The following is a 14,442-nucleotide window of genomic DNA, read 5'->3' on the forward strand; positions in this document are numbered from 1 at the left end:
TAGCTTGGTGTCATCTGCAAATTTTATTACACATCCACAGAAGGATGAGAGGGTGGGGGTGGGGGGCTAGTTCTATCTTAATCTTAGCCCTTTAAGTATATACATCCACGGTGGGTTTACATTACTATTTTAAATAGGGAAAGGTTATTGAAAGAATCTATGTATTTGTGTTTTTATTGATTAGTCATTGGGTGGGTGGGATAAAATGGTTGCTCATGTATGTCTGTAAGATGAATGTGTTTTTCTTGATTTATTATATGTTTATACTAGTATTTTAGCCCGTTACATTAACGGGTGCTAGAATATATGTCAGTGTGTCTTTATTTCTGTCTCTCTCCCTGACCCCCTTTGTCTGTCTGTCTTTCTTTCTGTGTCTCTCCCTGCCCCTGTGTCTTTCTTCTTTTCTTTCTATCTATCTGTCTCTCTCCCTGCCTCCTATGCAGCAGCATTTCTCTTCCCTGTGCAGCAGCCACAGTAGCATTCCCTCCCCCTCCCCCACACCACTTCCCTGTGCAGCAGCAGCATTTCCCCTACTCCCCCCTTTCCCTTCCCGCGATCTGGCCGGCTCCCTTAGTCCCTTACTGCCCCCCCTTCCCTTCCCGCGGTCCCAACAAACCTTCCGATTCCAGCAGCGTCTGCAACACTCTACACACTGCTGCTTCGGGGCCTTCTACTGCCCAGCAAATCAGGGCAGTAGAAGGCCCCGAAGCAGCGTGTGTAGAGTGCTGCAGACGCTGCTTGAATCGGAAGGTTTCAGGACCCGCAGCCCTTGCCGGACCCAAAGCGAGCTCTGGGGATTTTTTAAGTCTGTTGGGGGAGAGGAGGAGAGCAGCTCCTTTCCCTTCCAGCTCCGTGCTTCTTGGCTTTATCCTTCAGACGGCAAGAGCCACCGCGGCCGACAGGCTCCGCGCCGCTGCACGCATGCGCACTCCTACGTGCGGATCCCTACAGCGCACGGAAAATGGGAGCACGCAGGTGGGAGTGTGTATGCGCGCTTAGGGCTTTATTATATTAGATACTTGTGTATTGCACTGTTAATATTTAGAAAATCAAGAAAAAAAAACCCCAAACTTGCATTAAATATACCCAAAACCAAAGGCATGTTGTTTCCTTCCTCTGATAAAGAAAATCTATCTGAACCAATCTGTATAGATTCCAACCCAGTCAAAATGGACTCGAATGTTAAACTTTTAGGGATTATCCTTGATAATAATCTCAACTTTCATGATCAGATCAGCTCAGTTATTCAGAAATGTTTCTACAAACTCAGACTAATTCGATCCATAACTTCTTTACTTGATCCATCTTTCATCAATATCCTGATTCACTCTCTAGTCATTTCTCACATCAACTATTGTAACTCCTTAAATCAAGGCATAACCCAAAAGGAAATACATCGTCTTCAAATTTTACAAAACATGGCAGTAAAACTCATCTAAGGAGCAAAAAAATTTGATTACGTTACCCCCCTCCTCCGTGACACTCATTGGTTACCCATTAAGAACATAAGAAATGCCTGCATCGGATCAGACCTGGGGGTCCATCTAGTCCGGTGATCCGCACACGCGGAGGCTCAGCCAGGTGTACCTCAGCGAATATCTTATTCACTTGTCTCCCTCAATGTGTCCTGCAAGAAGATGTGCGTCCAATTTTTCCTTAAATCCTAGAATAGTTCTACTTACAAAACCATCCACACTAATACCCCTGCTTTCATCGACAAATATTTAATCCCCTACACCCCCTCCTGGAAGCTATGATCTAACAATCAACGTTTGTTAGCCATTCCATCCATACGAGAGATTTTTTATGACACAACATGTAAAACCATCTTTTCGGTCATAGCCCCATCGCTATGGAATTCCCTTCCAATAGACATTAAGACAGAGCCCTTACTTAACAAATTTAAATCAAAATTAAAAATGTTCCTCTTTAAGGATGCTTTCAGTCCTTGAAATTCAATCCTCTAAGTAAAACAAGCTCTCCATTCAAGCCCTAAACAATAAATGCTTCTCGAGAAGCGAACCCCTCCCTACCGTGCTCCCCTCCCCATTCTTTTCCCTTTCCTTTTTTTGACTTTGATGTATTTTATGCCTTCCCTCTCAAGTTTCAAGTTTTATTAAAAATTTTTATACCGCTTAATCAAATGGTGTACAAATAATTTAAAAATGCATAGGTGCATAATCCTCCCCCCCCCCCCATTGCCCCAGGTACATTAACTAGATTGTGAGCCCGCCGGGACAGACAGGAAAGAATGTTTGAGTACCTGAATAAATTCATGTAAACCGTTCTGAGCTCCCCTGGGAGAACAGTATAGAAAATTGAAAAAATAAATAAAAAAATAAAAATATAGCACCTGTTATATAAAGGTAACATATGTACTTATCTGTCTTTACAAACAGCCTACCTGAAACCTGCATTTTATAAAGAATGTGTATGAGTGTCAAGCAACCCCTCTGCCTGTTTTCTGCTCCCAGGAATGCATACACATATGGCACCTAAACATAGGAACTATCTTTTTTTCACATGCCTACCCTTATGAGTGTTGTGACCGACTGCCTATGCCTGCTATTAAAAGTCCCAAGTCAGTAAAGATCTGGGATTCAGATGCAAACCAACACATACACAGAAAGGCACACTTTGTGCCTTTGCTCCCTAGGTGCCCTGTTATAAATCTGCTTTTGATGTCTTATAAACAGGATATTTCTTTCTTGACCCATAGATGCTAGTATGTACGACTATTATGAATATTCAAAAATATTAAACCAAAGAGGTAGCATACAAGCGGCAGAGGTGCCAAGTTATCAAGTACCAGGAGGAAGACTTTCTTGGTTTTTAACCTACATCCAAAAGCAGTGTGAGATTTGTGCTTCCTGGTTCTACCCATTGTAATCAGTGCTGCGGGTCCCATAATGCATAATAACAGGGGGCTGGATACACAAAACATAGTCTTAAGACCGTATGAGTTGCTTTTAGCCGATGTTTTGGTTGACTCTGGAACAGCGATTGATGTTCCAACAAGTTTCCATGCAAATGATTTGTACAGAGATTCATCATAATCCTGTCCCACCAGTCGGTCTGAGAGCAACTTTGACACATGCGCAGAGCTGTATTGGGGAAGCCCAAATGGCTGAATAGCAGTGGAAGTCCCAAAGCAGCTTCTTGCCACTCAGCTGTTGGGGCTTTATTCTCTTTTAAAAAAAATGGTACAGATGTTGCACATGTCTTACACATGCACAATATCTACCCCATTAAAAAAATGCATGCCCGATGACCCCCCCAACAGAATAAAGGCAGGAGAGATGCCCACTTATTCCTGCCACCATGGAACCCTCACCCATGCCAGCCAGAATTGGAAGGACCAATGCCCACTTCACTCTTGCTAATGTGGAACCTCTCCCTGCACCATCCAAAATCAGCAGAAGGGATGCCCATTACTTCCTGACACTGCAGAACACCCCTGTGCCAGCCAAAATCAGCAGGAGGGATGCCCACTCCCTCCTGCCCACCATTAATCCACCCGCAAGGCCCCTCTGAACTGATCCCTCCCTTCCCCACTCCCCTTTTTAAAAAAAAAAAATTGGCAGCAGGGATGCCCACTCCCTCCTGCCACTGGATGCACCTTGAAGATCCCCCCAACCCCCCCATACCTGTAAATTAGTTAATAGCAGGAGAGATGTCCATTCCCTCCTGCTCCTCAGGCCCACCACTGCAAAATGGTGAGCCTTCCTCTTCCAGTGCATCCTGGGATGCACTGGGGAGGGGCCTAAGGCCCTGATTGGCTCAGATGCCTAAGGCTTGTTTCAGGGGGGCCTTAGGTGTCTGAACCAATCAGGGCCTTAGGCCCTACCCCGTGCATCCCAGAATGCATCGAGAAGGGGAAAGCCCACCATTTTGTAATGGCAGGCCTGAGAAGCAGGAGGGAGTAGGCATCCCTCCTGCTGTCAACTAATTTACAGGTATGTTGGCTTTCCCTTGTCTGTCTCCCCTAACCATAGATCTGGTATCACTCTCCCCTACCCATAGGTCTGGTATCTTTCCCTCTTCCCACTACCCATAGGTCTGGCATCTTTCTTTCTTCCTACTGCAGGTCTGGCATCTCTGCCTCCCACGCCTGTGGGTCTGGCATTTTTCCCTCCCTCCACCACAGATCTGGTATCACTCCCTCTTCTCCCTACTGTAGGTCTGGCATATCTCCCTTACCTACCCATGGGTAGGGCATCTCTCCCTATTCCTCCTTTGGTCTAGTATATGTATGCATATATCCTTATTCCCCTGATGGATCTAGCATCTCTCCCTTCCCCCTGTGGGTCTGGTATCATAAGAACATAAGCTGTGCCTCTGCTGGGTAAGACTTGAGGTCCATCATGCCTGCTCACGAGGCGGCCCATCAGGTCCAGGACCTGTATAGTAGCCCTCTATCTATACCCTTCAGAAAATTGTCCAATCCCTTCTTGAAATCCAATACCGTCCGCTCACGCGGTGGCCCATCAGGTCCAGGACCTGTATAGTAGCCCTCTATCTATACCCTTCAGAAAATTGTCCAATCCCTTCTTGAAATCCAATACCGTCCGCTCACGCGGTGGCCCATCAGGTCCAGGACCTGTATACTAGCCCTCTATCTATCCTTCTATCCCCTTTTCATTCAGAAAATTGTCCAATCCCTTCTTGAACTCCAATACCGTACCCTGTCTACCCTGTCCTATCACTCCCTCTGGAAGTGCATTCCAGGTGCCCACCACCTGTTGGGTGAATAAAAACTTCCTAGCATTAGTTCTGAATCTGTCTCCTTTTAATTTTTCGGAAAACCCTCTCATTCTTGTAGTTGTCAAAAGTTTGAAGAATCTGTCCCTCTCTATCTCTATGCCCTTCGTGAGTCTCTATCGTATCGTATCCCCTCTAAGTCTCCGCTTCTCCAGCGAAAAAAGCCCCAGTCTCTCTAATCTTTCAGCGTATGAAAGGTTTTCCATACCTTTTATCAAACGCGTCACTCTCTTCTGAACCCTCTCGAGTATTACCATATCCTTCTTTAGGTACAGCGACCAATAATGGACGCAGTACTCCAGATGCGGGCGCACCATCGCCCGATACAATGGCAGAATAACTTCTTTCTTTCTGCTTGTAATACCCTTCTTGATTATTCCTAGCATTCTATTTGCTTTCTTAGCAGCCACTGCACATTGTGCCCATGGCTTCATTGTCATGTCCACTATTACCCCCAAGTCCCTTTCTTGGGAACTCTCACTCAATAACAGCCCTCCCATTGTGTAGCTGTACCTCAGGTTTCTGTTTCCTACGTGTAACACTTTGCATTTCTCTACATTGAACTTCATCTGCTATCTCGTCGCCCACTCCCCTAGTTTGTTTAGATCCCTTTGTAAATCTTCGCAGTCCTCTTTAGTCCTAGCCCCATTGAATAGCTTGGTGTCATCTGCAAATTTTATTACTTCTCTCTTCGTCCCCGTTTCTAGATCATTTATAAATACATTGAGTAGCAGCAGTCCAAGCACCGACCCCTGCGGAACACCACTCGTGTCCTTCCTCCAGTCCGAGTAGTGGCCCTTCACGCCTACCCTCTGCTTTCTGCCCGCCAACCAATTCATGATCCATCTGTGTACGTCTCCTTCCACCCCATGGTTCTTTAATTTCCGAAGTAGGCGTTCATGGAGTACCTTGTCAAAGGCTTTTTGGAAGTCTAAGTATACAATGTCTATGGGGTCCCCTTTGTCCATCCGTTTGTTAATTCCTTCGAAGAAGTGCAATAAGTTCGTCAGGCACGATCTTCCCTTGCAGAAGCCATGTTGGCTTGGTTACATAAGTTTATGCCTCTCTAGATGTTCCTCGATGCTATCTTTTACCAGCACTTCTGCCATTTTCCCCGGAACCGAGGTCAGACTTACCAGTCTTTAGTTCCCCGGGTCACCTCTCGATCCCTTTTTAAAGATGGGCGTAACATTGGCTATCTTCCAATCCTCCGGGATCACACCTGTTTTCAGGGATAGATTACAAACCTGCTGTAGTAGTTCCGCTATTTCCTCCTTTAGTTCTTTCAATATTCTAGGGTGGATTTCGTCCGGGCCCGGCGATTTGTCAGATTTTAATTTTTCTATCTGCCTGTGTATGTCCTCTAGGCTTACTTCCATGGATGTTAATTTCTCTGCTTGGTGTCCTTTGAAGATATGTTCAGGTTCCGGTATGTTGGATGTGTCTTCTTCTGTAAATACTGACGAAAAGAACATGTTTAGTCTTTCCGCCACTTCTTTTTTCTCCTTCACCACTCCCTTCCTATCTCCATCATCCAACGGTCCCTCCTCCTCCCTAGCCGGCTACTTCCCTTTAATATATCTGAAGAACGGTTTGAAATTTTGTGCTTCCCTGACTAGCCTCTCTTCATATTCTCTTTTTGCTTTTCTAACCACGAGGTGACATTCTTTTTGATACTTCCTGTGTTCATTCCAATTCTCCTCAGTTTTGCCCTTTTTCCATTTCTTGAAGGAATTCTTCTTATCCCCTATCGCTTTCTTCACTTCTTTAGTTATCCATGCCGGGTCTTTTGTTCGGCTCTTTTTGCACCCTTTTCTGAATCTGGGGATATACCGATTTTGTGCCTCGCTTACCGTGTCCTTGAATAAAGACCAGGCTTTCTCTACAGTCTGCCATTTCTTTGTGTTGTTCCTGAGTTTTTTGCTTACCATTACCCTCATTGTTTCATAGTTTCCTTTCTTGAAGTTAAAAGTTGTCGCTGTTGTTCTGTTTCCCTTTAGTATTCCTACTTCAACTTTGAACTTGATCATGTTATGATCGCTGTTTCCCAAAGATCCTACTACTTCCACATCCTTTAGACCATTGTAGTCTTATTAGAATGTTTATTTTTTTATTTTTTCATTACTCTACTAATTGTCATTTTTCTAGGTACTTTAGTTAGATTGTGAGCCTTCGGGACAGTAAGGGAATATCTAAGTACCTATTTTCTTATAATTTTAATGTACCCTATTGTCTATTTTTTCTGTAAACCGCTTAGAATCCTAATGGAGTTTAGCGGTATATAAGAAATAAATTACATTACATTACATTACATCCTTTGCAGGTCCTCTTAGCCCATTAAGGATTAGATCCAGAGTGGCATTTCCTCTCGTCGGTTCTCTGACAAGCTGATCCATGAAGCAGTCCTGTAGAGCTTCCAGGAATCCGGTCTCCCTAGCGCATTTTGAGTTTCCAAGACTCCAGTCTATTCCGGGATAGTTGAAGTCTCCCATAATGATCGTGCTACCGTTTTTGCATTCCCGTTTCATCTCAGCTTCCATTTCTTCATCGGTAGTTTCGTTTTGCCCAGGTGGACAGTGCACAGATCATGATAATCACAGGCTGCCATCTAAAAATGTGGGTTTCATCAGCTGAACCATCCACCCTACAGTCCTGACCTGGCTCCATTGGATTATTTTCTGTTCCGAGCTTTAAGGAAATCTATCCCTGGACAGCAGTTTTCAAGTGATGAAGACGTCAAGAAGTTGTGACGTACTGGTTGGAATGTCAAAAAGAAGAATTATTTTTAAAGAAGTTGAAGTCATTGCAGGAAAAGTGAATGAAGTGTATGGAGCTATCAGAGGGCTATATTGAAAAATAAAACAAAAATTGAAAATTTTTCTTTCCTACTGAGGTAGATAAATAATTGAACAACCCTTGGAGAGGGTAAACAACCTGTCTTTATCTACTAAGTCTATTCCCTTCATTATCTTGAATGTTTCGATCATGTCCCCTCTCAGCCTCCTTTTTTCAAGGGAGAAGAGGCCCAGTTTCTCTAATCTCTCACTGTACGGCAACTTCTCCAGCCCCTTAACCATTTTAGTTGCACTTCTCTGGACCCTTTCAAGTAGTACTGTGTCCTTCTTCAAGTACGGCGACCAGTGCTGGACGCAGTATTCCAAGTGGAGGCGTACCATGGCCTAGTACAGCGGCATGATAACCTTCTCCAATTTGTTCGTGATCCCCTTCTTAATCATTCCTAGCATTCTGTTCGCCCTTTTCGCAGCTGCTGCACATTGCACGGACAGCTTCATTGACTTGTCGACCAGTATTCCAAAGTCCCTTTCCTGGGGGGTATCTCCGAGTACCGCACCAGATATCCTGTATTCGTGTATAAGATTTTTGTTCCCGACATGCATCACCTTACACTTATCCACGTTAAACCTCATTTGCCATGTCACAGTCCATTTCTCGAGCGTGTTTATGTCCCATTGCAGGTCTTCGCAATCCTTCTATGTCTTCACTACTCTGAATAATTTCGTATTGTCTGCAAATTTAATCACCTTGCTCATCATACCAATTTCCAGGCCAATTATAAATATGTTGAAGAGCACAGGCCCAAGCACCAAACCCTGCGGCACTCCACTGGTGACGTTTTTCCAGTTCGAGTATTGTCCATTTACCCCCACTCTCTGTTTCTTATCCGCCAACCAGTTTTTAATCCACGTGAGTATTTCACCCTTGATTCAATGGCTCGCAATTTTTCAAAGTAGTCATTCATGCGGGACCTTGTCAAATGCCTATTTACTCCCTCGAAGAAGTGCAGTAAGTTCGTCAAGCAAGAACTTCCTTTGCTGAAGCCGTGCTGGCTGGTCCTTATCAGATTGTGTCCGTCAAGGTGATCAATGATGCGGTCCTTTATCAGCGCCTCTACCATCTTTTCCGGTACCGAGGTCAAACTCACTGGTCTGTAGTTTCCCAGATCTCCCCTTGAATGTTTCTTGAAGATCGGCGTAACATTCACCATTTTCCAGTCTTACGGAATCCTTCCTGATTTGATCAATAGATTGGCTATTAGTTTGAGCAGTTCAGTTCAGTTCAGTTCCTTGATTATCCTTGGATGGATGCCGTCCGGTTCAAAAAATGGCCGCGGCGTTCTCAGCCAGCACTAAAGTACACCTTCCCTAATGCTGGCTGAGAACACCGCGGACATTTTTTGAACCGCAGGCGGCTGGTTATAACAGGAGAAGTTAAGTTGCAATGTTTAGGTAAAATACAAATAAAGGATTGATTTTATTATGGTAAATTTAGGATTATGTTGTTAATCGATCTTTTGTTTTTTGTTTTATAGTTCCCCCGACCTTGAAAAGCTAGGTGAAACGCGAAGGGACCTCTAACAAAAGCTAAGTTATACTATTTATATATTTATTAATGAAACAGTAGTAAAAAGAAAATGAAATAACAATAAAATAATACATAATAAGAAGTAGAAAAGAACAGATGAAGTACTGGGATTTATGAAGAACTTCACCACCTGCATCTGTGTGATAAGGGTGGAAATCTGAACTCCCATGTGTTGAATCTGATTGAGAATGAGCAAAGAATAATATTGATGACACATCCAGCACTATTATATTGTTTGGAATTGTTTTGGTTTGACTTTTTGCAAAAGTGAGGTTTTCCTCTTTATATATATACACGGATTATAGGAAGATGGCTGCTATAACTGAACATACTGCCTCCATGAGACATAGGTTCCAATTGTAGGGTCCAATGAAATATTGAGTAATTGTAGGGTCCAATGAAATATAGAAAGAATGTGCCTGAATCTTCAGGCAGCACAAAGTCTAAGACCTGAAAACTCAACAGCCTCTGAGATGTAGCTGCAACCCTGCTGCTTTCTCTGGACACCCTCCCCTCCTCCCCACGAAGTCCATCAAACAGTCCATCAAGGGCTGAGCGACTCAGAACTTGTAACCACTCTGATCTACCAAGATCTGTGCCCAGGCTTCCACAGAGGGCGAGAGCCATTCTCATCTTCAGGAGGAATGCTCCATTGCACTGTTGCGAAGGTCAAAGTGGGATGAAAACTGTAGGCTTGGCGCTGCCTGGGACCTGAGAATCTCCATCTAGATCCCTAGAAGAATCTCTGAAAGGTGGCTCCTGCTAAGGACTGTTGAAAGTGCCTGAAGCCACTAAAATTAGACTGCTCAAGGCAACTAGGGGCTTGCAGTCTGCTGCCAGGCAAAGGAGTCTGTCAAACTGTTCATGCAATTGTCCAGTCCTGATCAGAACAAGATTTATTTATTTTATTTATTTAATAATTTATATACCGCATAAAACCCTTGAAAGGAAGTCTGCTGAGGGTAGACTTGGAGGCAGAAACTCAAGCCCACTGCCTGATTCAGAGAGTTCTGTGGGCTGAGATCAGAGAAGCCAAAACATTGCTCAAGAATAAATTGTAGAGCATCGGCTACATAATCCACACCATCCACTAGAAACTGGAACAAAGATGGCCCTCCGCAAGCTCAAGACTCCGCAACCTGGTGCAACAGGTGCATGACACAAAGGAAGCTGCTGCAGCTGCTTTGATCCACAAGGACAGCGCTTTGAAATACACATAAAGAATCACAACCATTTTGCCCTACTAGATAATCTTGAATACTTGACAGGGATTTGCGCTTGGTAACCTACCAAGAATCTACCTTGGGCTGAGAGAACTACGGACACCTCTGTGCCATCAGATACAGCCTAACCATTGTCAGAGCTACTGTGAGGGACCCTCCAGGAGTATCCAAATGCTCAGGGACCAATAACATTACACTAGGATGCCAGGAAAATGCATAAGACTGAGTTCTTATTCCAAAAGTAACTCCTGCAAATAATCAGTAACATCTAACAGAGCTGAAGGTTTAAACAGTTGGCTGATCTTGGTGGCTATCTGGCATACATGCACCTGAGCTAGCTCTGTGACTGTAAAAGTATATCAAAAGACATTTCATCCTCCGAGACTTCCTCGGAAAGGCCCACCAGAACCTGGCCAGCCATGATGTCAGCGCTGATGTCGGAGGGAGGGCTTAAGCAAAGCCCTCCCTCCCTCCGAAGTCAGCGCTGACATCGGGAAGACTTCTGTTCCAATCGTCTGTGTGCTGCGATCGGCAGTGGCGTACCAAGAGGGGGTGGGGAGGACGGTCTGCCCCGGGTGCAGCCATAGGGGGAGGGTGCACAGCCGGCCAGGTCCCCTTACCTTTGTGGCGCTTCCTCCGACCGACCGACAACAGGCCCGGTCCGACAAACCTCCCTGCCCTGTAGCTGCGAATCTAAATTACTTTCTTACAGTAGCTTCAATACTCCAGCTGCTGTAAGAAGGTAATTTAGATTCGCGGCTACAGAGCAGGGAGGTTTGTCGGACCGGGCCTGTTCTGTTGTCAGTCGGGCGGGGAAGCGCCACAAAGGTAAGGGGCAGGGAGGGAGAAAGGGAGGAAAGGTGGAGTGGAGAGGAAAAGACGCTTAAGGTAAAACTGAGGGGGGGAGAAGGACGCTGAAAGCACTGGGGAAGACAAAGGGGTGGAGAAGGATGCTGAAAGGACATGGGGAAGACGGAGGGGTAGAAGGACGCTGAAAGGATATGGGGAAGACGGGGGGAGGGAAGGACACTGAAAGCACATGAGGAAGACAGAGGGGGGAGAAGGACACTGAAAGCACATGGGGAAGACAGAGGGGGGAGAAGGACGCTGACAGGACATGGGGAAGATGGGGGGGAGAAGAACGCTGAAAGGAAATGGGGAAGAGAGAGTGGGGAGAAGACGCTGGCAGGGAAGAAGATGGGTGCCAGACCAATTTGGAAGGGGGGAGAAAGGGAGAGGCACAGTAACAGAGCAAATGGAAGACGCAGAGAGAAGAGAGATAGTGGATGGAAGGAATTGAATGAGAACATGAGGAAAGCAGAAACCAGGCAACAAAGGTAGGAAAAGAATTCTATTTCTTTTTTTTTTTTTGCTTTAGGGTAAACTAGTATATTAGTTGTGTTGATAAAAATTTATAAACATTAGAGGCTCTGGTAGAAACCCGTTTACAAAGTATGTATTCTTCCTAATTAATATTTCCAAATTAATAAAGTCTTTTTGCTTATTTGTAAATGGGTTTCAACCAGAGTCTTTAATTCAGTAGCATAATTAAATGAAATAACTATTTCTGTAGTTTATAGGGACGGGTGGGGACAGAGGGGATTCCTTGCGGGGACGGAGGGATTCCTCACGGGTACGGGTGGGACTTTTGCGGGGACGGGTGGGATTTCTGTCCCTGCGCAACTCTCTACTGTGAAGTAGAAGGGATTCAAAATCCAGAGTGGATTCCTTCTGCAAGACTCACAATCACTGGGATAGAACCCACTTGTCCAGAATGACACACCTATTGCACTAGAAAACATCAATACACATAAGGGAAAATTAAACAAGCCTAATTGATCCTACACAATGTTAAGAAACCATGGTACGGATGCAGTAAACTCATCATGCGTCTAATGATCATCGCTAAACAAGCTGAACTGGTTTAGCAGTGGATGCTATTAACTGACCAAAGTCCACAATGGCTTACCACAGGCTTTCCCATGCGTTCGTTGTAGCCTCCGACTCTGCCATGCAAATGACCTTATTACTATTAAAATGAGGTCATTAATATTAAAACAAGCACCCTGATCAATGCCCTAACATCGCTTAGGCATGCACTAAATCAATCAACCACTACAACAATCCAAAATTACAGACAGGTCTACCATAGCCAGCCACGATAGCCCCCGAAAAAAAGAGTGGCAGGAAGAATGCCCACCCCCTCCTGCCTCAGAAACAGCTTCCGAAAAAAGAGAGGTAGAAGGGATGCCCATCCCCTCCTGCCTCAGAAAGGCCTCCCAAATAAAAGGGAGGCAGGAGGGATGCCCATTCCCTCCTGCCTCGAAAACCCAGAACCCCACACTCCTGGAACCCACCCCCCTCCCCCCGATGATCATGGCCACCCGATCCCCCCACACTCCTAAACCCCTCTCCCCCAACAAAGATAGTCAGCAGTATAGATTAACCATAAAATAAAAATGTAAATATGTAGACAAAAATTAAACTGAATCACAAAGAAGCCAGACTCTGAAATGAACCATGACCCTCCATGTACTGCGCAAAATATAAAGACAGCAGATGAAAACCTCAAAAACTGATATATTCCAATCACTTCATTACAAATAAAAAGATACAAATATAAATAAAACAAATGGAAAATAAGATATTTTATTGGTCTAACTTAAAACATTTTTCAATTAGCTCTCAGAGGTCAAAACCTACTTCCTCAGGTAAAGACAGTAAGCTGCTGTTATAGTATGCTGTCCTGAGCTGAGAAAGGAGGTTCTGGTCTCCAACAATATTAAAATGTATTAAAATTACTCCAATGAAAGGATATCTTAATTCCATTTATATTTATTAACATTTATAAATATGGGTACCACACTACTTTATCCTAAATTAAAAAATAAGATTCCTTTTTTCTACCTTTGTTTTCTGGCCATTTACTTATCTTGTTTCTGCCTTCCTCCATTTCAAGTCTCTTGCCAAGATTTCCTGTCTATTTGACAGTTTTTTTTCTCTCCTCCTTTTCCTTTCAGCTTTCTTTAATTTATTTTGCTGCCTCTATGTCCAGGTTTAATTCATTATTACTATCTAGTCTTCAAGTTACCTCCTTTTTACTGGGTCTACCTGCAGCTTTCCATCTTTCCCTCACCCTGGCTCTCCTATTTTACATCCCCTTATTCCCAGGCTTCCACCAATCTGCCCTCTTTCTTCCCCCTTCTATACAATGTTTGCCCGCTATATCTCTTTCCTCTTTCATCATCTCCCTTTCTGTTTCTCCCCCCAAACATTTGCTCCTTTCTTTCCCCTTTTCTATCCAGCCTTTGCCCTTCTATCCAGGCCTATGCCTATACAGATTATTCTCCCCATCCACTCTCTCATCAATATTTCCTTCCTCTATAACTTTCCCCTTCCATACAATGCATGCCCCCTCTTTCCCTCACCTTTCCATCTAACATCTCTATTTTCACTTCCCCCTTACATCATCTCCCTCCTCTGAAAGTCTCCTCCCAACCTCTGCCTTCTCTCTTCCCTGTTCTGTCCAGAATCTGTCTTCCCTACTTCTATACAGCATCTGTCCCCACTCCCATCAGTATCTTCCTCCTGTCTGTGTCCCCTTCCATCCAGCATGGGCCACTCTGTCTCTCTCCCCTCCCTACTTCCATACACCAACTGCCCCTCTCCTTTCCATTAAATGTCTCCTTTCACTTTCCTTCTTCCAGCATCTCCTGGCTCTTCTTCACATCATCTTCCCTTTCTCTAATCTCTTTCATCCACTATCTGCCTTGTTCCCCTTCTATAAAATGTCTGTCCCTCTCTCCCTTTTTGTCAGTATCTCCTTATGTCTTTCCCCTCCTTCAATACAGCATCATCCCACTCTTTGCTTCCAGCATTTTCCTTTCTCTCTCCTTCTCTCCCTTTCATCACATCTCCTTCATGTCTCTTTTCCCCACCTGATACCCTGGCTCCTGCTGCCACTGCTTCTTCTGTCATACATCAAGAGCAGTTCTTCACTACTGCCACTGCTGCTACTTCTCCTCCAAATGAGCAGGAGTGGCAATGAAAACAGCCTGCCACACTCTCCCACGGG

General features: G+C 44.6%; 1 protein-coding gene across 7 annotated transcripts in view; it reads right to left on the reverse strand.

Moving 5' to 3' along the window:
- The window catches only part of MKRN1 (makorin ring finger protein 1), a 552,914-nt gene that overhangs the window by 231,104 nt on the left and 307,368 nt on the right, over positions 1–14,442 (reverse strand). The window lies entirely within an intron of this gene.

The sequence above is a fragment of the Geotrypetes seraphini genome, chromosome 9 (genome assembly GCF_902459505.1).
Source record: "Geotrypetes seraphini chromosome 9, aGeoSer1.1, whole genome shotgun sequence".
NCBI lineage: Eukaryota > Metazoa > Chordata > Amphibia > Gymnophiona > Dermophiidae > Geotrypetes > Geotrypetes seraphini.